Raw genomic sequence first — 26,272 nt, 5'->3', positions numbered from 1 at the left:
TAATCTATAGTAAATTTATACAGGGCATGTTCGCGTATTTACTAATCTTAAATTAAATGTAAATTGTTGTTTTAAAATCAATATAAATTTTACTTAAAGTCTATTCATACACGACTACCGAATGATCTGATGGTTGTTGTTGTCGGGCTTAACGCCGTTTTTCCCGCACCATGGCAGCCAGTATACATGGTGGAGGAAGAATCCGGAAAAACCCTAGAAAGAAGCACCGACCCAGGAGAAGCTTCTGGCAAGCTTTCTCACATACCCACACTGGCATAACCCGAGACTCGAACCCACGCAGACAGCGGTGAGATGGCAGTGATCATTAACGTTGAGCGCTTTAGACCACTCGGCCACTCATGGCCCCCTGAATGATTTCAACCGAAACTGTTTTCAAGAATCTTCCAAACGAAAATTATCGACCGCTATGGATTTTAAATTCGTGGCCATGTACTAAACTGGGTCAAGAAAAGAGAAAGTCGAGTCAATAGTCTGAAAATATATCCCCATTTGTTTTTACCTCCAACCGATTTAAAAAAGGAAAAGCATAAATGAGATTTTAAAAATGTAATTTCAAATCTAAAAGTGACGGGGGTGGGGGCTAACACCTTATCGTCTGAGCGTTTCATACCAAACGGAAGTTTACAATCTGAAAGACGACCGTGCTCGCCTGTCATTTCCATTTTCTGGACAAGCCCATTTTCAGAGAACACTTTCAACTACTACACTTGTACAAAGGTAAAAGGTACGTCGTCTGCCTGGGATACTTACAATGACGAATCAAGCAAGCAAAGGAAAAGAATGACAACCACAAATATGCCACTGACGTCCATTTAACAGTCTGTGTAATTACAATGTACATGAAATCGGTAGGGGGTACAAACAAACGGGGATTTATGCATTAACCATAATCGTCCCACTATAGGGTAGTACGAATGTGTTTATCTATGAGGTGCCGAAGCAGACAAAACCTGGTCCAATGAGAATGTGACGTTGAAATTTTTAATGTCATATGTCCATAATTCCAGTTTCACGTGTTATGTCAAAAATGTTTGTCTTTAAAGTTTCATTTTCTAGGTCGAGATTTTAGATTGTATATGCTGAATGAAACAGTATGGTTGAAAGTTATATTTTCTATGTCAATGTTTTAGATTGTTTCGTTTGACTTACACGCCGGTTGTTGAAATTTCAATATCATACGTCAAGCATTCCTAATTTACCTATTGGTCAAAGAGTAAATGCTGAAAGTTCCATTTCTTACGTAGAGTCTATAGATTGTATCTGTTGAATTACACAGCGGTGGTTGGACATATGTGTTGCAAAATGATGTGTTGGTCTTAAAAGTAACATAACACAATGTCCATTTTAACAATTCAAAATAATAATAAGTATTATGATACATCATTCATGTATTCAATTATGAACCGCCATCACACTTCATGCATTTACAGTCTGAAAGTTAAAATTCACAGGTCGACAATTACAGTGAATTTCTTCTAAACATCGCTCTCATGAACGGACCACGTTACTTTTAAACAAGGAGACTGCTTCTCATTGCTGTGAAATTCAACAGATGAAATCTAAATACTCGCCATATGAAATGGAACTTTCATCACAAACAGTTACATTCAACGTGTGAATTAGGCTAGTATCGAAATATACTATTGAAATTTCAATCACCGCTGTGTAATTAAAAATTTACACTCTAAAACGTCGAGATAGGAAACAGAACTTTAAACCACCACTGTATAATTCAACATATAAAATCTAAAATCTCGATCTAGAAAATGGAACTTTAAGGACATGCAATTTGATCCAACACGTGACACTGGATTTCTCTTAATACAACATCGAAATTTCAACTGCAACTTTCTCACTGGACCAGCTTCTGTCCGCTACGGCGCCTCATATTTATCAACATGCGTAGCTGATAAGCTGATACTGTGATATCACAGCGCGTGCCATTCAATCCGGATTTTGCTCGATCACACACCTTTTGTTTGATCTCGTCCAAAATTGTCAACATACTGAAACATTGATTGTGCTGTACGTAATTCCAGCGTCGTGTAATAATGACCTTCCAAAGGAATAATACATGAGGATGTAAATAACGTGAATAATACAGATTTTTAAAAATTTCCCCCTTTACTGAATAATCGGTGTTGAACGCCTACATGACCTGAAGGACTGTTGCAATAGCAACATCAGCCACCTGATGATGGGGTTACAAATTACAAATTTCATTCAAAACTATTTCACAAAAAACAACACTGATGGGCCAATTTTGCAAACCTGACTTTTGTCATTACTGAGTGAAGCTGCTACATTAGTTTTACCGACAATCATTATGAAATTTGCAAAACGATATGGGTTAGGACATAGTTATAAAATATGCAAATTACCTCAAATTGATCCCATCCAAAAGGTGCAAGAACGCCCTCGCTGGAAAGCGGTTTGCGCTAACAAGTCAATATCAGATGCCGGTAACTAGTAAATGCTGTGTCTCTAGGATAATCGGTCAATGACGTCACTCGCATAACAGTGACGTCATTCCCATAACAAAGAAATTCTTCTTGAATTGAAATTTATTAGTAGCTCCGCATTGGCGCAGTGCATCAATGGAAAAAACAAAAAACAAAAGAGATTGCCCACTTTCTCTAAGACGCAAGATGGTTGTTATCTGCGGTCACACGAGAACACGAGGTGCATGCAGCTGTCAGCGAACTGAAGTTCTTCCAGGGATGAGTTATAAATCTGATTCAGTGCAGCGTAATCTGGGTGTAAAATAGATATGGTCGTGATTATATTCCCAATTACAAAAGTTCACAGTTTCATTACATGATGCTTATTGGTTTTTACAATATATCAACACTAGTCGACCTAAATACAAGTACAGAAAATGTTATATATTAATCTATTTAAATGGAGGATCTGGGTGGCCGAGTAGTCTAAGGACCTTGGTGGCCGAGTGGTCTAAGGACCTTGGTGGCTGAGTAGTCTAAGGACCTAAGTGGCTGAGTGGTCTAAGGACCTTGGTGGCTGAGTGGTCTAAGGACCTAAGTGGCTGAGTGGTCTAAGGACCTTGGTGGCCGAGTGGTCTAAGGACCTTGGTGGCTGAGTAGTCTAAGGACCTAAGTGGCTGAGTGGTCTAAGGACCTTGGTGGCTGAGTGGTCTAAGGACCTAAGTGGCTGAGTGGTCTAAGGACCTTGGTGGCCGAGTGGTCTAAGGACCTTGGTGGCTGAGTAGTCTAAGGACCTTGGTGGCTGAGTAGTCTAAGGACCTAAGTGGCTGAGTGGTATAAGGACCTAAGTGGCCGAGTGGTCTAAGGACCTTGGTGGCTGAATAGTCTAAGGATCTAAGTGGCTGAGTGGTCTAAGGACCTTGGTGGCCGAGTGGTCTAAGGACCTTGGTGGCCGAGTAGTCTAAGGACCTTGGTGGCTGAGTGGTCTAAGGACCTTGGTGGCCGAGTGGTCTAAGGACCTTGGTGGCTGAGTAGTCTAAGGACCTTGGTGGCTGAGTAGTCTAAGGACCTAAGTGGCTGAGTGGTCTAAGGACCTTGGTGGCTGAGTAGTCTAAGGACCTTGGTGGCTGAATAGTCTAAGGATCTAAGTGGCTGAGTGGTCTAAGGACCTTGGTGGCTGAGTGGTCTAAGGACCTAAGTGGCTGAGTGGTCTAAGGACCTTGGTGGCCGAGTAGTCTAAGGACCTAAGTGGCTGAGTGGTCTAAGGACCTTGGTGGCTGAGTAGTCTAAGGACCTTGGTGGCTGAGTAGTCTAAGGATCTAAGTGGCTGAGTGGTCTAAGGACCTTGGCGGCCGAGTGGTCTAAGGATCTTGGTGGCTGAGTAGTCTAAGGACCTAAGTGGCTGAGTGGTCTAAGGACCTTGGTGGCTGAGTGGTCTAAGGACCTAAGTGGCTGAGTGGTCTAAGGACCTTGGTGGCCGAGTAGTCTAAGGACCTTGGTGGCTGAGTAGTCTAAGGACCTAAGTGGCTGAATGGTTTAAGGACCTTGGTGGCCGAGTGGTCTAAGGACCTTGGTGGCCGAGTTGTCTAAGGACCTTGGTGGCTGAGTAGTCTAAGGACCTAAGTGGCTGAGTGGTCTAAGGACCTTGGTGGCTGAGTGGTCTAAGGACCTAAGTGGCTGAGTGGTCTAAGGACCTTGGTGGCCGAGTGGTCAAAGGACCTAAGTGGCTGAGTGGTCTAAGGACCTAAGTGGTTGAGTGGTCTAAGGACCTAAGTGGCTGAGTGGTCTAAGGACCTTGGTGGCCGAGTGGTCTAAGGACCTTGGTGGCTTAATGGTCTAAGTCGCTCGCATTTATAGATCACCCATATATCTCTCCTCGTGAGTTCGAGACCCGGTTCGACCAATGTGGGTGTATGAGAAAGCTTCTCAATAACTTCTCGTGGGTCAGTGATGCTTTCTGGGGTCTATCCTTCTCTGATTTACATTTGAAATCATTTCAAAAACTAAATTGGTCGCCATGTATAGAATGTCATGTGCTGAAATATGGTGTTAAACACCACAAAACCATACTAAATCACCTTTACAACACTTTAAAACATAAGAAAAATCTTCAGAAAAATATCCACATTCAGAGGCCAACATGTACTAAAAATAATGGATTGATCCCTTTCGACAAAATACAGAAATACGGTGTACATTCGTAACTGGTACTGTAACACTTGCTAAAACATCTGAACTTTGCAAATTTAAAATACATGTAATGCTGTACAAACATTTTCCTTTAAGAAACATTTACTCAGCGAAAATAATATTCTCTACAATTAATTTCAGGTTTACTGCATAATTGATTGTGTATTTGACGGCGTAACTGCACTGCAGGTTATATAGTGTCACAAAAAATGTTATATGATTCAGGAAGTAGGCATCAGAAAGATTTATTACGCACGAGGTATAAACGTACAAATTACAACAAAGAAAAAGAAAAAGTAAAAACAAAAGATAATTAGGGTGATTAACAAAACAAATGTTAGTTCAAATATTCAAAAGAAATAAGACGCCCAGAAACTGTATTTTTTCATAAATGTTAACTTCTTTAAGAATTTTAAAATATAAAACACATTATTAATTACTGAACTTTTACATTTCTTCCTCTCTGAATTCGACTCGGTAATTGAGTTATGCATACTTCTGAATCGTCTTCGTAACTGTCACCGTTTCGACAATCTAAAAGTTCAAGAACAATACTGCTTCTACGTGAATCTTGCATCTAGACTACAAGGAAAAAATCAAGCACTCTGGAGCAGAAGAAGTTGAGGTTTTGGGGGGAGGTGTATTTGGAGGGGTGTTTATTTTATATATTCTTTTGCTTTGTGGTTTACTATAACAATTTACATTTCTACAGGTGGATAATGGTATAATGACATTCATTTAAGTTTTAAATATTATTGCACCAAATTTTACCGCTATTCCTGCATCAGCACCATGGGGTAGCTCATGAGAGAAGCGTCGTTTCAGAAGCAGATGCTCGCCACACCTGAAGGAACGCAGTGTACATTTTCAAAGTATAAAATGGAGTCACCAGGTCGGTTCATTTTACCTGTTGGACATGTCATATTATATGCAATAAAGTCAAACTTTTCAACCAACAACTCATAAACTGAGGGACCGCTCCAGTGGCCTAGTGGTTAGAGCGTCCGCCTTGGATGTGGGAGTTTGTGAGTTCGTTCCCCGGCCGAGTCAAACCAAAGACTTACAAAAATGGTACTAACAGCTGCCTCGCTTGGCGCTCAACATTAAGAAGTTAGTGTTAGGACTGGTCGGCCTGATGTCAGGATAATGTGACTGGTGGGACATCATACTACACGTCTGCGGCATGATGCCACAGCGCTAGAGATCACTATAAACTGTCACACTGCAGACATCGTAGTGATATGACTGAAAAATTGTTAAAGCTACGTTAAAAATCCAAATCACACACACACACACACACACACACACACACACTGAGAATTTACTAAAATGGAATCAGTTGCAGTCTCTAGGAAATTAAACATGACAAACTGGTTTATAGCAAACGGACACGCCCACGAATAATTCAATTTGGTGCAATAGAAAAACCAGTCTAACATGTAAATAAGAAATTAAACATGACAAACTGGTTCATGTAACACGAATGGTGCAACCGAAAAACCAAGAAGGAATGTAAAAAGTGAAGCAGTGGCTATAAACACGATAAAATTAGTAACAAAATATTTTAAATCGAACTTGACCTATGTGTTCTTCGCGTATGATCCAATGCAATATCTGGCCTCAGTCCGTTTCGGTTATCAACTTGGACATCGCTCGGCCATTCTCAACAAGTCGAGAACTAACCTTGCATTTAATTGTATGAATTCACATACATTTATGGGTTTGGTGATTCTCATCGGGTGGAACGCAAAACGTACGTTGCATCAGAAAATGCCAACTTAGCATTCTGATTGTGACTTTGTTTGGTGTTGGTGGTGGTGTTGTCAAGGTGTAACGTCATTTGTCAGCGCATGATAGGCCATACATAGCGATCGGTAAATCTGATGAAGAAATAACCCGGGAAAACCCCGAAAAGAACCACCGACCTACGGGAAGCTACTGGCCAGCTTCATCACATACCCACTGAGGCGGAGCTCGAGATTCGAACTCGTTCCGGGCAGAGATTAGATGGCAGTGTAAAGGCACCACCGTGGGCCTCAATTGTGACTTTGTTTCCTACCAGATGCATTACTATGCCATATGACTATATGAGCAAATGTAGTTCCGAACATAGCTCTAAATGAGGGTAAATTACCATTCGCAATTTCGAGGATAATTATATGGCCTATACATCAAATATATGCCGATAGCTAACATTCGGACATCTTTAGTTATTACGAAACAAGGTTTAACCAAAAAAAGCAAAATGTTACGACTGATCGATCCGCATTGTTCTTTATTAGTAACGTCTCTGTCAATAATCCAATCAACCCTATCGCAGAAATAAATTGGGTGGCCCAATAAAGTGTGCTTCTCTTTCTGCGGAAAATTTCCAGCGAACACAATATACGATTGTACTGCGCCGAGATACATCAGTTCCATATTTTTGTCTCGCATAAATAATTGGGTTCGTTCGGAATGGACAAATTGCATCCGAAGTATCTTATTCCACATGAAGGAAAAGGCAGATGTTCCTACTGATTATAATGTGAAAGAGTGTGACAAGCGTCGGAATGAAGTCTTGTGTGACAGGAAAAATAGGTGTGGCTAAATCTGTATGTTTCTCCACATGCAATAGAAAAGATACAAAATAATCCCTTCGTCTTGACGAAAAAAACTATATATTTTAAAGGAAATATTTATTTTAACTCAATATAATTATGACGTTAACATATGATGATAAAACCGAGGCCATTCTGATCACTACACAAAGACTTTCTCACTGACATTATTTACCTCAAACAATAAATATCAGCAACACCAACATTAAATTCACACAATCAGTACGAATCCTAGGTGTTACTCTGGACAGTACTCTCTTATTGCACCAACATGTCATGAACATATGCAAGGCTGCATATCTTGAGCTGAAACGCATCAGCTCAACTCGCAAATATCTTTCAGTTGATGCCCCTAAAACACTTGTGTGTTCATTAGAACTTTCAAGACTGGACTATTGTAACTCGGTTCTGTCTGGTTCATCTCAATATCTGCTCCAGAAACTTCAAAAAGTTCGAAACACAGCTGCTCGGATCATACTTAGAGTACCACGATCAGAGCACACCTCTCCGCTGCTCTGTACCCTACACTGGCTATCCATTCGATCCAGAATCAAACACAAAATGTGTTCTCTGTGCTACGTTTCACTGTCGGACTCTAGTCCAACATACCTATCCGATCTCACCCATGTGTACACACCAGCAAGATACTTATGCCCCTCTTCTGACAATCGTATACTCATTATTCCCACCATGAAAACAAAGTCATATGGACAGCGTTCTTTTGCATACCAGGGCCCAGCAACGTGGAATGAATTGCCCACTGAACTTAGACACAAAGACACAGTGATCACATTCAAGAGGGCTCTCAAAACTCACTTATTTCGACTGCAAGAACAAACTTAAAGACCTAATAATGTTTTCTACCTTAAATATTCTCAGCATATGTTTTCTAATTTCATGGTGTTTGTTTTTATAATCATATCATTATGTCCTTTATCTTATAGGTGCTGTCTAATGTTGTAAAGCGCTTAGAGCTTCTAAAGATTAGGCGCTATACAAAGTCCTCATTATTATTATTATTATTATTATTATTATTATTATCATGATGTCCCAAACAGTCCCAGATATCACGAGAACACAATGCAATATAATTGTGAAATCACATGCAACAACATTCGGTATTCAGGTAAAGTAAGATTTCTGAAATGCCATATCATTTGTTTCTAATTACAATTTTAACAAGCCGTTGAGACGAGCATTTTGATTTCCCCAAATCACGCCTTGTGATGCAGAATATTTAACGTTATTACTTCACAGCACTACTTTGGCATTTAAACATCCTTCTTGCTTCCTTGCGTTTTTTAAAATTATTTAAAACAATGGTTAGAATTATTTTTTTTTAATTTCGTGATCTTCAACCTCTGATTTTATGGGATTAATTCAGTCATAAGCTTGAAAATCAATTAGACGCTATACGGCATTAACTCCACTACGTACGTTCAGGCGGTGTATAATTAATCAGAATTCTTCATGACTCCATGTACGACATTAACTCCACTAAGTACGTTCAGACGCTGTATAATTATCTGAATTATTCATGACTGCAAAATATTAATCTCAGTTCCTAACTGAAACAAGCAAAATTGAATTAAATAATAAATCACCTGGAACAATGATTTGGCAAAACAAAAAATAAGAAACAATAAAGACTTCGTCAAAACACAATGAAAGTTGTGTGCTTGTGTTCTTAAAACAAGATAGCAAGCTAATTTGCATACAAAGCGGTGAGAAACCATTACGTAATGCAAGATAGGTGCGTATTTTTCCTTGTCGAGCCCGCGTGGGAAGATGTGAAAGACAATGTTCTTCTCTAGGTGATGTGTATTCATTTACCTATGATTTTATATTTTGTATACTAATAACAAGTGAAAACCACCAAAGAATCCTAATAGAAATATCGGAGGTGCTAATGGAGTATGAGAGGGGATTAAATCATGACTCGTTCTTGTTCTGTAATAGCCAAAGCCACATCAAAACAAACTGATAGTCTCTTGTTCATGGTGGATTCTATTCAGTATACATGATTACTCTCACCATACTGCCTAAAGGTACGATCCCACCTGTCCGGATGTTAATAGCAACAACGCTGCAATATCAGTGAGATCGACCTTTCGACAAATCTTGGTCTTCTTTTTCCAAACTAAATGTGGGTAAACTCTCTCGAAACGCATTTCCAATCGGCTTCAGACCACACTTTTTCATTTGAATATGATCCGAGTTTTCAATCGTTTCCTACGAAACAATCATCACCTTTCCGAAATTATTTTCGATTAAAACTGCGCATGCGTCAATAATTTGCCATTCGGCCGGTAATAACAATCACATATCCATCAAGCAGTGTGTGCATGTGTGTGTGTGTCATTTGGATTTTAATGTAGCTTTAAGAATTTTCCAGTCACATCGCTACGAAGTCCGCAGTGTGACAGGTTATAGTGATGTCTAGCACTGGAGCAACATGCCACACTCATATATCTTTGTGTCCCGCCCAGTCACATTAGTCTGACACCAGGCCGACCAGTCCTAACACTAACCACTTAACGCCAAGCAGGGAACTGCTAGTGCCATTTTTATAAGTCTTTGGTATGACTCGGCCGGGGTTCGAACCCACGACCTCCTGCATCCGAGGCAGACGCTCATACCACTAGGCCACCGGAGAGGTCCATCAAGAAGAATAACAAACATAACAACTAAACACCAAATACTTTGATTATGTTACAGTAACTGCACCGGTCTAAAGATTTAGGGGAGAGTTCATTGCAACAAAACCATCCTAATTAATTCCTTCTGGCAAGTTAGACTACCTATGCAATTATTTTTATGCCAGTGAGATCATTCTTGATGAGTCATTAACTTCAACAAATATTTTCCAAGTGAATGATGCAAATAATTAATGACATATTATTTAGATATTGGCAAAACAAGATACTCCTTTAGCCAACACCCTTCTAACGTTCGTGCAATCGGCTATCTGTTAATGTCGTTGCAAGGTGCTTTATGGAAATGACATTGGCATGAATACAGTAACTTTGCCAGTATTCTTGGATATGTAAAACCATAAGATATATGGCCATATGTAAAGGATATGGCAACCCAAAAGATCCATGGCGATATATCAAGGATTCAGCAAGCCACAATATAGAAGGCAATATTTCAAGTATACGGCAAGCCACAATATAGAAGGCAATATTTCCAGTATATGGAAAGCCACAAGAAAAAAAAGCGATAAATGAAGAATGTGACAATACCACAAGATACAAGGCGATGTGTCAAGGATGTGGCAATACCACAAGATACAAAGGGATGTGCCAATGATGTGACAATACGACAATATACAAGGCGGTGTGTCAAGGATGTGGCAATACCACAAGATACAAGGCGATGTGTCAAGGATGTGGCAATACCACAAGATACAAAGGGATGTGCCAATGATGTGACAATACGACAATATACAAGGCGGTGTGTCAAGGATGTGGCAATACCACAAGATACAAGGCGATGTGTCAAGGATGTGGCAATACCACAAGATACAAAGGGATGTGCCAATGATGTGACAATACGACAATATACAAGGCGGTGTGTCAAGGATGTGGCAATACCACAAGATACAAGGCGATGTGTCAAGGATGTGGCAATACCACAAGATACAAGGGGATGTGCCAATGATGTGACAATACGACAAGATACAAGGAGATGTGTCAAGGATGTGGCAATACCACAAGATACAAGGAGATGTGTCAAGGATGTGGCTACACCACAAAGTACAAGGGGATGTGCCAATGATGTGACAATACGACAAGATACAAGGAGATGTGTACAAGGATGTGGCAATACCAGAAGATACAAGGAGATGTGTCAAGGGTGTGGCAATACCAGAACATACAAGATGTGTCAAGGATGTGGCTACACCAGAAGATACGAGGAGATGTGTCAAGGATGTGGCAATACCACAAGATACAAGATGTGTCAAGGATGTGGCTACACCAGAAGATACAAGGAGATGTGTCAAGGATGTGGCAATACCACAAGATACAAGATGTGTCAAGGATGTGGCTACACCAGAAGATACAAGGAGATGTGTCAAGGATGTGGCTACACCACAAGATACAAGGAGATGTGTCAAGGATGTGGCTACACCACAAGATACAAGGAGATGTGTCAAGGATGTGGCTACACCACAAGATACAAGGAGATGCGTCAAGGATGTGGCTACACCACAAGATACAAGGAGATGTGTCAAGGATGTGGCTACACCACAAGATACAAGGAGATGTGTCAAGGATGTGGCTACACCACAAGATACAAGGAGATGTGTCAAGGATGTGGCTACACCACAAGATACAAGGAGATGTGTCAAGGATGTGGCAATACCACAAGATACAAGATGTGTCAAGGATGTGGCTACACCAGAAGATACGAGATGTGTCAAGGATGTGGCAATACCACAAGATACAAGATGTGTCAAGGATGTGGCTACACCAGAAGATACAAGGAGATGTGTCAAGGATGTGGCAATACCACAAGATACAAGATGTGTCAAGGATGTGGCTACACCACAAGATACAAGGAGATGTGTCAAGGATGTGGCTACACCACAAGATACAAGGAGATGTGTCAAGGATGTGGCTACACCACAAGATACAAGGAGATGTGTCAAGGATGTGGCTACACCACAAGATACAAGGAGATGCGTCAAGGATGTGGCTACACCACAAGATACAAGGAGATGTGTCAAGGATGTGGCTACACCACAAGATACAAGGAGATGTGTCAAGGATGTGGCTACACCACAAGATACAAGGAGATGTGTCAAGGATGTGGCTACACCACAAGATACAAGGAGATGTGTCAAGGATGTGGCTACACCACAAGATACAAGGTGATAAATGAAGGATGTGTCAAGCCTCAGTATACATGGTGATGTATCAAATGCAGCCTGTGTTAAGAGTTCAAGAAAGACAAGTCTAACTCGATACAAGTACCTCAGTTTTTTTAAAAATATAAATAAATTAAAATGTTGTGCTATTAAGGCAGCTAATAATTTGATAATACACTCAGAGTTTAAAAAAAATGGGTTGGGGGTATGATGAGATACCAGTCGTAAACACGAATCCACATTGATATGCATAAGGCCAACACAATGATTAACCTGTTTAATCTCTATGATAATCTCAGAGTAAACAAAGGAAAATTATGACATTCGATGAAAAGAACTTCTTCATCCCATGCTTCGGAAATGTGGGTGGGGGTATTGTATATTGTGATGCCCTCAGTCTTTAAAATACAACTACACCTAAACTACTGGATGGCAATTTGTGGTTGACGGGTTGTCCATATGGTGACCGTATGGGGGACGGGTATGATTTTATGGCTCCCTTCCCTTTGGGGGGGGGAGCCATTTGAGGTGATCAATGATCAAATTTGCAAAAGCTGGAATTTCTTAACCATACTTTAAACATGCATTTTTAGCATGAGTACATAATATATATTTTAAAGGGCTTGGGGTTACAACTCCTGTGCAAACTTTGTGAGAGGGTGTTGATAAATGGTCCACGGGAGGATGTGCTGGAACCATACAATAAAACGGGCCCTGATTTGCCATGACGAGACCTGAACGTAGGTGTAGTTTATTACATAAGAAAAATTTCGCTTTTCCCATATTCATGCACATTTTTCAGCTTTTTCAAATCCATCATCAAAAAGGGAAGCATACCTAAATCGTAACTTATTCAAATTTGTATGGCTGTAACAGAATGAATTTTGAAGATGTCATCATAAAATATATCAAGTTTAAATTGACGTACGTGATTTTCCACTGGATTAAATCGGTGGCATGTTTAAGGATGCTAGTACTTGACTGCATCTGATAAAAACTTGAATGATTATTAATGAAGTCGCGCTTACTATGTCAGGTTGATAATTGGGTTTTAATTTTCGAAATGGCCATGGGTTGAATTGTTGCAGAAGCAGCATGCGTACTAATAAAATATGTCATAAGCGGAAACATGGCAGAGAGCTACAAAGGGAGGGGAGCTGGGAATGTATCTTTGCTAAACTCTGAAGGGGCATGTGTTAATAATGCTGGTTAGATAAGCTTGGGATCTGACTGGGTAGTTAATTGATTGGGGCATGTTCCCGGGCGAAGTCTCGTGTTTTAAAAATGACTTAAACAGCATAATCGGGCAATCCAATTTTGTGCGAGGGATGGTAACCTTGCAAAGGTTGTCTAAGGAAAGTGCAGTTGAGAGTTTAAGCAAGTGTGTAAAGGGACAGTTCTGCTAAAGGGAAGATCGAACCTCAAAACTAACAGGTACTATGTCTTCATTTCATACATAACTTTTGTTTGATACGAGTCTTAATATAAGAGGTTGGATTCATTTGACTTAAATGATATATTAATCATGTATACTAAGAACTGATCACTTTTAGGTTCGAGGGCTGCATTTTTACTGCTGAGAAAGATAGGCGGCAATAGTGTGGCATAAGAAATGAAGTGAATTTTGTTTAATTATTTATCCAAGATGTGATCTATGATTTTGTAATACTAATATTTGAGCAGCAGTTGTGGGATGCACAGTTATTTACTGATCAGTTGTATGTGTGCAGATATCCGACATTTCGTCCAAGAGAGTTCTTAACAGTTCACAATGCAGGTGCTTTAACTGTCATCAAGCGATACTACATTAAGCTATCGATTAATTAATAATGGTGACAAGTTCTGTTGGAGAAATACTTTTGTTTTCTGCAATATGCTAACTGTATATGTAAAGAGAAGTCCGAATGTATGCAAACAAATACGCATTGTTTGTGTTGGATGCAAGGTTATGACCTGAATCCATCTGGCAGTGGTGTATCTGTTGTGAAGCGTGATACGGGTTATTCTAGGTGTATGAGAGATAATATGGGTTCTGTTTAGAAACTAAGCAATGAACGAAGAATTAAAACCGTTTGTTTTATTTTACGAAACAAAATAGCTTCGACGCCTACAAACGAGACTTAACAATCAATACAAGAAACTGAACGACCAAGAGGGCACTACAGGTAGCGGGATGCATAATTAGGCAAGAGGGAACCCGATAATATTCCAGTTCAAGTTGAGAAAAAGAGACTGGCTATTCCGATTATTCAAAGTGAACAACAAGCAATTTTCAAGTTATGATACATGCCGGACAATTAAAATTCGAAACACTCACTCGAATATGTGACGAACTTTGCTGTATCCACATAAACGGAGCTGCTCAAGTGCATTTAAGAACTTTGGGTTAGGTGGTTTCTTTTATTTTCTTTACTGGTAGAGGTGCATCCTGCAATTAATCCTGTACAATCTTAGTTTGCTTTATCCAACTGATCAACTTGTTGTATTCTGTATACAGGGCTTGTGTTTTTTATCTGCTCAGATCTCCATTTATTCCATCCATTAATTTCATTTTAATATTCACTCGATCCGGGCTATAACACCATGGTCGATTATCCTCTAAACATCGATAACAACCAAAGCACGACAATGGGATGGTAATGTAGATAGAATTAAACAAGATATACCAGTATCCCTGGAGAATGAATGAGGAATTAATATGACACACATTTATTCATTCTATAGGTACACTAAGATAAGATGGGTTAAAAGATTGCTGCAAAATGAGGATGGAGCGTGGCCGAACCTAGCCAATACAACTATATTCAAAAATATATAAAGGATATGCGGAATTTAGGAAGGATGAAATTAGAAGAATTTGATAAGCTGACTATAAACGTTTTTTTTTGTTTTTTTTTAATATATCTTTTTTTTTTGGGGGGGGGGAGAGTTTGACTGAATCGAACTGGAAAGATGAGCTGCATAGTTCAAATGAGTGTTTATTCCTGAGTTCTTGAAATTTTTGTTCAATAAAACTCCTGAAAGGAAACCGGCAATGACTTTCTTAACGACTGAGTAGATGATTACGGTAATTTAGTAACTATTGAAATGATCAAAAATGAAAAACTGGATGCGACGATTTTTAAATAATTCACCCTAATATCCACAAATCAAAAATCAAGAAAAGATGTTTTTAAAAACCACATCGCTCACGGCATGTTTCGATAAGCAGGAAGATAAAATAACGAACCTGCTAAAGCGAAACCCACTTAAGTTTGTTTAAAACGACTGGTTTCTAAATAAAAGGCAAAGATGCAACACACTGCTAAGCATCAAACGTGGATACAAATAGTAAATACAAATATAAATAATGAGGAGTGGTTTGAGATTTATACCCAGGCGGAACTCTGTACTAAAACTACAAAGTTATCTCGTTTAATTTTAAATTAATCAAAAAAATAATTGTCACTAAATTGTTTTTATTCAAAGAATAAGCATAGTAGACGAAGGCAAATGCACTGTCTCTAAAAGTGAGAATGAAAGTATTGAACATCCGTTCCATAATTGCAATAGCATTTCAAAGTTTCGACTGTTTTATTAAATATTTTGTAGACCAAAAAGAATTATGTTTAGGAAGTAAACAATTGGACATTGTGTGCAATCTCTCTGACTAATATATTTACAATTCTAGATTCAACATGCCAATCGCTCCATTTCTGCTTTTATGCAGATAGTTGACACGCATAAGAACACTGAAAAACTACACTGGTAAGTTAAATAAAAAAGAGGACCAATTTCTTCAAAACTGGGCCTCAGAAATGAACATGTAACTTGTGCAATTCGTTATATCTATTTTGGGACCGATGTGATGGTAAACAGCAATACAGTCGCAAAGTGTAGGTCCCCCAGCTTCTGTATACATGTGTCAATCTAAAAAAAAAATTGTATACATGTGTCAACCTAATTTTTATGTCAAAAAGGTTTGCAACATATGCATGCGTGTGTAGGTGCGTGTTTCCTTTTTTATTTGCGCATTACATTTATTGCCCCTAGATTATCTGATAAACATGTTTGACTGTAAGGTGACAATGGGATGGTGTTCCCCGACCCAAGGGTCAACCTATTAAATGGATATCAAAATAAGTTTATATATGTAAGATAACAGCGCACGTACGTATGGATGGACTTATCTAAGAAAAACAAAAAATAAAAGTCACATAAAGGCGTAAAGGTGCAACATATGTAATCTATATATCAGACAAAAATAAACCTGACTAACATATCTAAACCTATTAAAAAAAATTGAAATATTTCTGGTAGCAGAGTTCATGATATAAAACACTCGTAACTAACATTCTGTAAATGAATACAACATTTATTATAAAAACACTCGTAACTAACATTCTGTAAATGAATACAACATTTATTATACATTTAGTTCAGTGTCTACTTTTGTTTTCAATCGACTCTCCTTTATAGTCCTTGGATTTTACTGCCATCTTTCTTCATCACAAAACTAATATCGACTCTCAGCAAGTATATCTGCAAAGACTTTAGTCTGCAAGTCTTTAAATGTACGCAAATTAAGGTGCACTTTCTTCATTAACAGGTTAAAGGTCCTAGTACATATAACAAGATTCCCAGGAACAAATAATTTCACCCTTTTAGTTAGTGGCACACCCAATCCAGAACCTCACAGCCAGTCTTATCCGTATTTGCTGCAGACGATTAACGTGTCAAGTCGATTAACGTTATCTGAACCCATTTTAATTACACGTTAACAGATTAGTCACTTTTTAGGTGTGCAACGAGCCATCACTTTATACGTAGAAATAACAACAACCCGCGTGGAGAGTGCCTTCACACAGTAATCATGGGTAATCACTGTATACGTCACAATAACGATAGCCCGCGTGGACAGTGTTCACCTAGTAATCACGTCATCCCTAACAATAGCCCGAGTCACATAATAATTACGAGTAATCACTTCAAACCTAACAATGAAGATTATCTCGAATAATAAATTTCAAGCCTAGTAATAGCTATAGCCGGCGAGGAGAGTGTGTTGACAATTGCGGACCTAACGGACAACGAAGATGTCCCAGGGTATGGGGTAAGTCACAGTGTTGTACAACTAAGCAGTTAGTAAAGACCATCTAGCAAGTGGAAATGGAAAGGTGTTTATTTTCAAACTGTCAAATGATGCATCGTATATCCGAACGCAGTACGCACATTTTTAGAACGTTCTGCAGTCGAAACGTATCATAAATAAGAAAGGTGTACGTCAATGATTGCGTCAAATATGAGTAAAATCCTTAAAATAAAATGTCAAACTGTCAATATAAGCAACACGGTTTTAAAAAGTCAAAGATTTTCTAATCATTACACAAAACCTTCAAAAACTGTAAACATGAAGCACAAGATAAAAACTGAATATGTATAGATATTAAAATGACATAAATGGTAAATAAAATAAAATACGTGATAAGACACGTAAAATCCTTAAAACATTTGGTAATTTTGTAAAAGCCGCATTTTCTCAGAAAGTTCATGATATTCGCATCATCACCAATTTTCATCACGGATTTCACATCAAATACAATTGTCTGGATGGACGTTGACTTTCGCCAAGAACGTGTTCCGTTGTGGACATCAGCTGGACATTCACTCTTATTGATCTTTTTATCATTCAGTCACGAGTCTGGCACGTGCATCCGATAGGCTCTCGGCACAAATAAAGGGGATCGGGGCGAGGTGGGTGGGAAAGCCGGCTCCGCTCCCCTCCCCCAAAGAGAATGAGCGATGAGAACCAGAACGTTTCCTACACTATAGTTTGATGATTAATATTATGTTCTGGGTTTGCTTCACATGCAGGGACGTTTTGGGACTTCGGCCCCTTGGCCCCCTCCAGGAGTTCCGTTCCAAGAACCCTCGCTTACTTGGTTAAGCTCACCCCTCCCCAAAACGATATTTCTGGATCCGCCCCTGCAATGCCACCTTAACAAATTACTTTAGGATTTCAGCCAAGAAATGAAATGTATTCGTTATTCACTAGCCACAGGCAAAATGTATTTTTATTTACTTCCAAAAGTATGGGCTAAGGTATACAGCAAATAGAAGTACTTTTTTTACGTAACCCTCGCGATAGTGTCATATTGTCAGCTCTTTGCCGTCGATGTTCTGCGGTATTTTGTGTACATTCGCACAGAAAATGTGGAATTAACATAATTCTCTTCCCTAATTCAGTGTAAAAGAACCCACACAGACAACAACAACAAAAATTAAAAAAAGAAACACTGAGGGATTCTGCTTGACAACTTGCCACAATCGACACTAGACCAAGCAGTTGACAACCTTTGGTCATTATGTTGTCGAAATCTACTGACTAGAGCGAGAGAAAAAAAAAATAATACCGATTATTCACTTCAGAGAATTATCAAAATTATTTCTCTTGGAAAATAATAGCATAAAATAAAGGTCAGTCTACTAAACCAATCACTTCAGTACCAGTGTCTACAAATGTCTATATTGCTGAGTTAACAAAATCTATAGCAGGGGTCTCACACTCAAATCACCATGAGGGCCGGATGAGGGCATTTTCGATGACCCAAGGGCCGCACCACTTTGTTATCTCTTATGACTCGTTGTGACGCCAATCATTTTGTGGGCCACAGGATATGACGTGCCGGGCCGCATGCGGCCCACAGGCCCCATGTCTGAGACCCCTGTTCTATATGATGATCTGTGAAATTTACCATTTCTTTCCAAAATGAAAATTTACATTCGTTAGATTGCAATACAATCAATAGCGGTCTACCGAAATCGAACCAGACTGCACTAAATTACACGTGGTTTAACCTCCGCCATTGGTTTTCATCTGCAACAGTTACATTGAAAACACGTCTAGCTTACCATTTGATATTATTGATTCCGCGAGGACGGTATAATCACAAAACGAATTCCGCTTCCAATATGGCCGGAGACCGGGATGCGACTGACAACTTAAAGGATTATGGCACGACGTGACGGCCTATCGTCTACATGATCGACCATACGTTGTCACTGGCCAAAGTCCTCAAGTAAATACATCGTGACCAACTTTTCCTAACGTGGTTTGTGTTGTGGGGTTATTTCCATTTTTCTGCACATGCTGGTCTATAATTGGCTGCCTGTATAGTCGGTTGAGATTGAACCCCAGAAATAATTTCGGGAAGAACCAGTGACCCACGGGAACCTATTGGTAAGCTTAATCACATACCCATGTTGACCGTGCTGAAATTCCAATCCACGCGGGCAGACGAGAGATGTGAGTATCTCTATACAAAAACAAAGCGCTTTAGAACACTTACGGTGACCTTTTCCTAAGGTGAACGTTTTACTACCGAGGTTAATCGTTTGCCCAAAAAGCACGTTCGTGCGAACAAAACAGAACAGGCGAGATGTATGATTTACCCTTGTTTTGAAACCTTTCTCACAAGAGGAAAACCCTCAGAAATTACATTTTTTTAATAAAAAAAACCCCACACTGACACATACATTGATATCATTACAGAATACTCAGTATAAAATTACAAAATACTTTCCCCAATGCCTATTAAATACAACTCTTGTCATAATTCAACTTCTCCATACATCAAGGGCACGTTTAAAACCAATAAAAGTACAGCAAAGTTTATTTTGGCAATGTCTTTTAAATTCAATAGGGATGTACAAAAAGAAAGATATACTCTATTGTGGAATAGCCATTCCCCAATCCAGCTGGAGTCCCGGATAGTAATGTAGTATGATCCAGGAGTTTTTAAAAAAATCTGATATTTAATACCGCGGTAAAACTATTTTACCAAAACAGCTGACTAAAACAACAGGTGTATAATCTGATATATTAAACGATCTGTTTCATCGTCTCGTATTTAAACTGGCACTAATATATATATATATATATATATATATATATATATATATATATATATATATATATATATATATATATATATATATATATATATATATATATATATATATATATATATATATATATATATATATATATATGAGAGAGAGTGAGTGACAGTATGTACGCTGTATCAATGATATAACACTAGATAAAGAATTTTTCATCAAAAGGAAACGAGGCTTTAATTAAAAATTTATACAACGAGTGGTATATCATTAATATTTATGTCACATACAAATACATATATTTGCCCTTTGAACGGAGTTCAGATTTACTACATGCAGCTGTGTATTAACCGAGTGAATGAACTCCTCACATCGTTGCCGAGTGTGCTATAAAATGTAGTTTTATTCCTTGTTGTGGCTATTCACAATTACCTTTGCATATTGATAAGTTTATTGTTTTCTCTTCTGAGTTTTATTTTTTTCACATTTATTAACACAATATAATACATATTTATGGTTTAAACAGGGTGGGGAACAGAAAGCGGAAAGGATTGCGATGAAACTGTGTACCATATTCAATTCGTTTAGGCAACGGGGATTATTAACACTTTTGATTGTTATTTTCATACGTCCCTGATGATTAATGTGTGGAAATTAGACATTGATCTAGAATCAATAGATCACGGTTGCGAGAATGTTTATATATGCATATTACTGCGCCATGGGCGGATCACAATTTGAAATACCAATAGCAGTGTGTGTGTGTGTGTGCAATCAACTGAACTTGATTTATCATTGAATGAATTGATAATAACATTTAAAGTCTTAATGTTCTTCAGCTATAATTGGGCCATTTAGACAAGTAGTACCGACAAAAACCGCCTATTGCACCGTTTCGGTAACTGCTCGGTCGGCACTATCTGTGTAGACCGAGTTTATTTCTTTAAAACATTAAAAACATTCTTGATATGCAATATTCGAATAGATTTTTTTTCCTGACATTGTTTATCATATTCAAGTATCTATTTGGTCCTTTTGATCGTAAAGTACGTATTGTCCTTTGAAATGAACCATTTTATAATTACAACAACAACAAGCAAGAGTAACTTTTTTTGTACTGTGCTAATATTTTTTAGCATATTAGATTTACTCTCTGCATTTTTTTTTCTAATTTCGTGAACTTTCCTATCCAAGTGATAGTTTTTTCTGCCCTTCGTAAGGTCATTGCCAAACCACGGCTTAGCGTCAGCTCTTTTCCTTGCGTTCAGATGTAGAACGTTCACTTTTATGTCCTTTGTCAGAAAAGGTCCATTCAGCAGAGGTAAAAATAAGCTACTTATGGTCTAGATGAATCTGTTTATATCAGCTGTATTATATTATCATTATCGTTAAGTTCATGCATTCACAGTCGACATAATTCAGATTGTTAGCATTCAGAAGGAATTCGTTTTTTCTTCTGTTCTCCCACAATTTTCTAGTTCTATTTTCTGTGATAGAATCATCAAGTACATACAGCTCACACCATTCTATTGGGTACGTTAAAGCACAGTGAATGTCTGAGAAGTGCCGTTAAAACCAGCCCCCCAAAACAACACCAAACATCCCACCGACATAATAAGATGTCGCGCATTTACCAAGGAATGTAAATGATGTAAACGCATACGAGCTTTCATGCCTGAATCGCTTTAACAATGTCCAACCAAATCTAACCATGGAAGAAAGTTATTGTAATCAGGCACCAGCAACGCAATAGTAACACGATACAAATCTCCAGAAATAATACATGCATTGCATCGACATAACACGGTAGTTTTATTATAATTTCAAGAAAAAGACCGGGAGATGTTTATGGAGTTTATTTTCTAGATTAAATGTTACCTGTTTAATAAAACCAAGAGATTCCAAAATAGTAAAACGTAGAAATGTCAGAACCATTGTTATAACCTACTGCTAAATCCTATATATCGTATAAGAGTTTATGACCGTTCTATGATGGTTTCTGCAAATAAATACTGTTTAAAAAGAAATCAAGTTCTAACCAGTACAAAAAAGAACTTCAACAAGATGTGAGAATGGAATGCAAATTATTGTTTCGTGCTATCTTCAATGGGAATTTTGTTTTGGATGGCACTTGCGATGGTGGGGTTACAATAAGAAATGTACTTTGTCCGGTAAGTAACAACTGTTACCAGTTAAGTTCAGCTCTAACCGAATTATAGGTACACTTTATTACGGATAACATTGGAAAACGAAAATGTTCTAGTGTTGTACTCTGTACAAAGAAACCAAAAGAAAAATAAAGTGGCCGTTTCAAAACAATTGCTTTTATGGGTATGAAATGTTCGTAAGATTGTTTAACGGTATTATTCAGGCTTTGCATCGTCTCTTACACAGTAACTACACGTGTTTGAAACAAAGGAATTTACACTTTGCCAGTAAAATGGATTATATATGACATAACCTATTAACATATCATTAATAACATCTTACGTTTCAGTTGTTCTTTAGCATTGGAATCATCGCAGATGTTCATTTACAAGGTTTCTTTTGGTGGGGATGGTGGATGTATAGGGAGAAGGGTGAAGTATAGGGAAGTCCTGCATTCTGCAATTACATACCGTCTTAAATATTCTTGTAGTTCCTAGAATCGCAAGTTTCATTTTATTAAGTCTATTGTGACACACACACACACACACACACACACACACACACAACCCATGTAATTATTTGTTGCAGTGCTCTCAATAGTGGCTAGATTCAATCTGATTAATTGGAAAAGTATTATTGTACAATAAATAGTACATGTACATTGTACGTATAATATTGTACATCTACAGTCCTGCGTTCTGAATTCCAATCATCTCTGATACAATGCACATGAACCAAACAAAATATGAATTATATTGTTTTCAGAAGAGATGTTAAAAGACAAAAACTTTCCGTTATGGGCTTTGAGGTACTACGAGAAAGTAATACCGGCCTTTTATTTACAAAACGTAACTATATACAACTGAATTCCGACAGCTCAAACACTAAAAGGAACATGTTGGAGGCATCCGTGGTTCATGTTAGTCTGATGCATAATCATTATAAACATTATATCGTGTCTTTAGCAGAAAGCAGAGTCATTTAGGATCTTGGAGCATACACTTATTCGAGCAATGAATGAGCACATACCCTGAAAAGATGAAATTTAACTGGAGATAGTATCGAGGAAAGGGAGCTGCTGTTGCGTGCAGGTATTGTGTTGGGTGATGTTGCTCGCTTACCCAGTTTAAAATCGCACTAAGGAATGAATTAAAAATGTATGACGTCTACCGTACTATTCCTCCTCCACATAACTTTACCATGCACCATCCTGTAGGATCCAGGAAGAAAACTTTCCGATGTATCATTTCAAATATATATTTTTGCTGCATTGTCTACATCATCTAAATCTGATAACAATATTGTCAACACACTATTTTATAATATTTTTATACTTTTGTTCGAACTAAGATTACCTGCCACAAACTTTATGTACCGTGAATGCTGATCGAAAGATGTAACTTCAAGACTCTCTACAAAATGAACCGAAACGTATAATTCCACATCAACAAAAGATGCCAACTACTTCCAACATGCTGGCCAAAACTTGGAATGAATACAGCCGTCTAGCCAAATGACTGGAGAAAATAGCAGACAGAGAATTGATTCATTTTGCCAGAGAAGGGCCAAGTACGCTCTTAATGTCACTAATATGTATACGCACCAAGTGCAATGTACTATCAACGATGTCGTATTAGCTGACAAGGCGTGCATGACGAAAACGCTTTTATGACGTACAGGAGGTGTTTCTAAGTATAGACACCACTTCTTAATCTCTCAAATCTCTTGTCAGCATTTAAAGGGGCTGGGTTGAGTTCTCCAAAGGTAAGTAAATCACCCTTCGATTACCCGGGGGGGGGGGGGGGGGGGAGAAGGGCAAATATGGCAATCGAGTAATACGTTAATCACCGTTGTACCATTTCGATGCGACAAACTGGCTGTTGATTTATTACATTATACATTTCCACTTTACTGTAGATTGTTAATGACAGCGGCATGTTAAGCCAAAACTCAAAATCATGCATATGCGATTACGGATCCTTCAAAGATCGTGACAACTGCTCATACGAGGTTTAACTGAAAAGTTCTTAATATTCTCTTCGATTGTTTATGCTTCTTTAAACCTGTCAATACATTTAATGCCGATAAGTAGCCAAAATAAGGTTCTATAAAATGACCTGTAACCGCACGTACACCACACGCCAGACACCTGCAGATACATGTCTGTTGCGTAGCATAGTTAGACGGCGGAAACCCAAAATGGCTCGAGAGCAAGAAGTAATTCTGCTACTGAGCAAAAGGCATACTGTTAAATCCCGGCGCTCTTCCGCTGATAACAAGACCGAATTAGATGAAGTTTGCGGACGTAATTATGTCATATCCTACAATTCTAAGGTGGTTTTATGAGGCGCCATAGCGGACAAAAGCTGGTCCAGTGAGTTGTTGTTGTTGTTGTAGGGTTTAACGCCATTTTCAGCACACGGCTATACATGGCGGCCAGTACTAATGGTGGAGGAAGAACCCGGGAAAATCCCGGAAAGAACCACCGACCCACGAGAAGCTACTGGCAAGCTTTCTCACATACCCACATTGGCCGAATCCTAGACTCGAACCCACGCAGACAGAGGTGAGATGTCAGTGATCCGTAACGGAGCGTGCTTTAGACCACTCGGCCACTCGGGGCCCCCCTGGTCCAGTGAGAACGTTGCAGTTGAAATTTCGATGTCTTATGTCGAGAAATCCAATATCATGTGTTGGATCAACCTGCATGTCCTTAAAGTTTCATTTTCTAGATCGAGATTTTAGATTTTATGTGTTGAATTATATCGTGGTGGTTAAAAGTTTTGTTTCCTATATCAACGTTTAACAGTGTATATTTTGAATTACACAGCGGTGGTTGAAATTTCAATAGTCTCGAATCGATGGAAGATCACCAACGTCCAGGAAGACAGCTGTCTGCGAATGGGGAGCGGGAAGTGGCTCCTGTGAATGTATGCTCCATAAACAAGAGGAATGCTCCATAAACAAGAGGAATATATTTATAGTATCATGGACATTAATTCGTCAGCTGTTTGCAATATACAGAGGAAACATCGGACGCCCAGACACGTTTGTGTAACATGAATCCTGCACATGGTGATGGAGGATGATTAACATACTCATATTTGAATCGCCACACACGAAAATAATGACAAGAGATATTAAAAAGAGATTTGAAACCGTTGAGGAAACATGTATGTCCATTTGCGATGCTGACACAAAAGAAAAGAAAATGTTTGGTTTGGGGAAAACGAACGTCGATCGCAAATTGCTTGACGTAGACGGCCTATAATGAGGAATGTATACGCATATTTTTTTCCCAGGCCATGGGCACGGTTGTTTCGGTATTAATGTCTGACTCTACTATTGTCAGTGGACAATTTTTTCCAGGCTATGGGCAAGGTTGTTTCGTTATTAATGCCTGACTATACTATTGTTAATGGACATTTTTTTCTGCCTCCAAAATATTGCATAAAAATGTAGAAAACTACCGAACCACCCATCCGCGCACTGGCACCCGATGTATCCATCGGTTCCATGACAGCGCAAATGCGCTTAAATAAGCAATTGTTGTTGTTGTTGTTGTTCTAGGGTTTAACGCCATTCTTCAGCACAAGATAGGCTATACATGGCGGCCAGTATAAATGGTGGTGGAATAACCCTGGAAAACCCAGTTAAGAACCACCGACCCACGAGAAGTTACTGGCAGGCTTTTCCACGTACCCACGCTAGCCGAGCCTTGGACTCAAACCCACGCAGACAGAGGTGAGATGGTAGTGATCCGGAACGGTGAGCGCAATAACCAACTGTGACAGTCATCCTGCAAGGAACAAAGTATCCAAACGTTTGCATCATCTTCCACGCATCTCTGATTTAACTCCAAGTGATATCTGGATGAATCCAGTTATTAAAGATTCGCTGATTTATGAAAAACACCTGAATAACTGGTTAATCAGAAAAAGAAAGTGTGTAGATCTTCATTGGGGGGGGGGGGACTATTGGGGATGCACAGACGAGTAACAATTAAATATGTTGCAGACAGCAATCAAACACCCCTCGAACGTTGTATAATTCCATATGTATGAATATGGATGCAGTCTAATATGTAATGAGTTTACGATTTTTTCAATCGCTCCTGTTTG

The 26,272-nt window shown here is 38.7% G+C and overlaps 1 protein-coding gene across 5 annotated transcripts in view; it reads right to left on the bottom strand.

The window, feature by feature from the left end:
• The window catches only part of LOC149783133 (neo-calmodulin-like), a 233,638-nt gene that overhangs the window by 59,293 nt on the left and 148,073 nt on the right, over positions 1-26,272 (bottom strand). Inside the window, exon 1 of one of the 5 annotated variants that reach the window (XM_089931356.1) lies at positions 2,403-2,541. The exons of 3 other annotated variants lie outside the window; for them this stretch is intronic. The gene's annotated coding sequence lies outside the window, so the exon portion shown is untranslated. Of the gene's footprint in view, positions 1-2,402; positions 2,542-26,272 lie in introns of those variants that run through there. One more of the 5 variants, XM_089931359.1, reaches the window with a different exon arrangement.

The sequence above is a fragment of the Sinohyriopsis cumingii genome, chromosome 14 (assembly GCF_028554795.1).
Source record: "Sinohyriopsis cumingii isolate HCF-2022 chromosome 14, ASM2855479v2, whole genome shotgun sequence".
NCBI classification, from domain to species: domain Eukaryota; kingdom Metazoa; phylum Mollusca; class Bivalvia; order Unionida; family Unionidae; genus Sinohyriopsis; species Sinohyriopsis cumingii.
The sequence above is the reverse complement of the archived record's forward strand: the minus strand, read 5'-3'. Positions and strand labels throughout refer to the sequence as shown.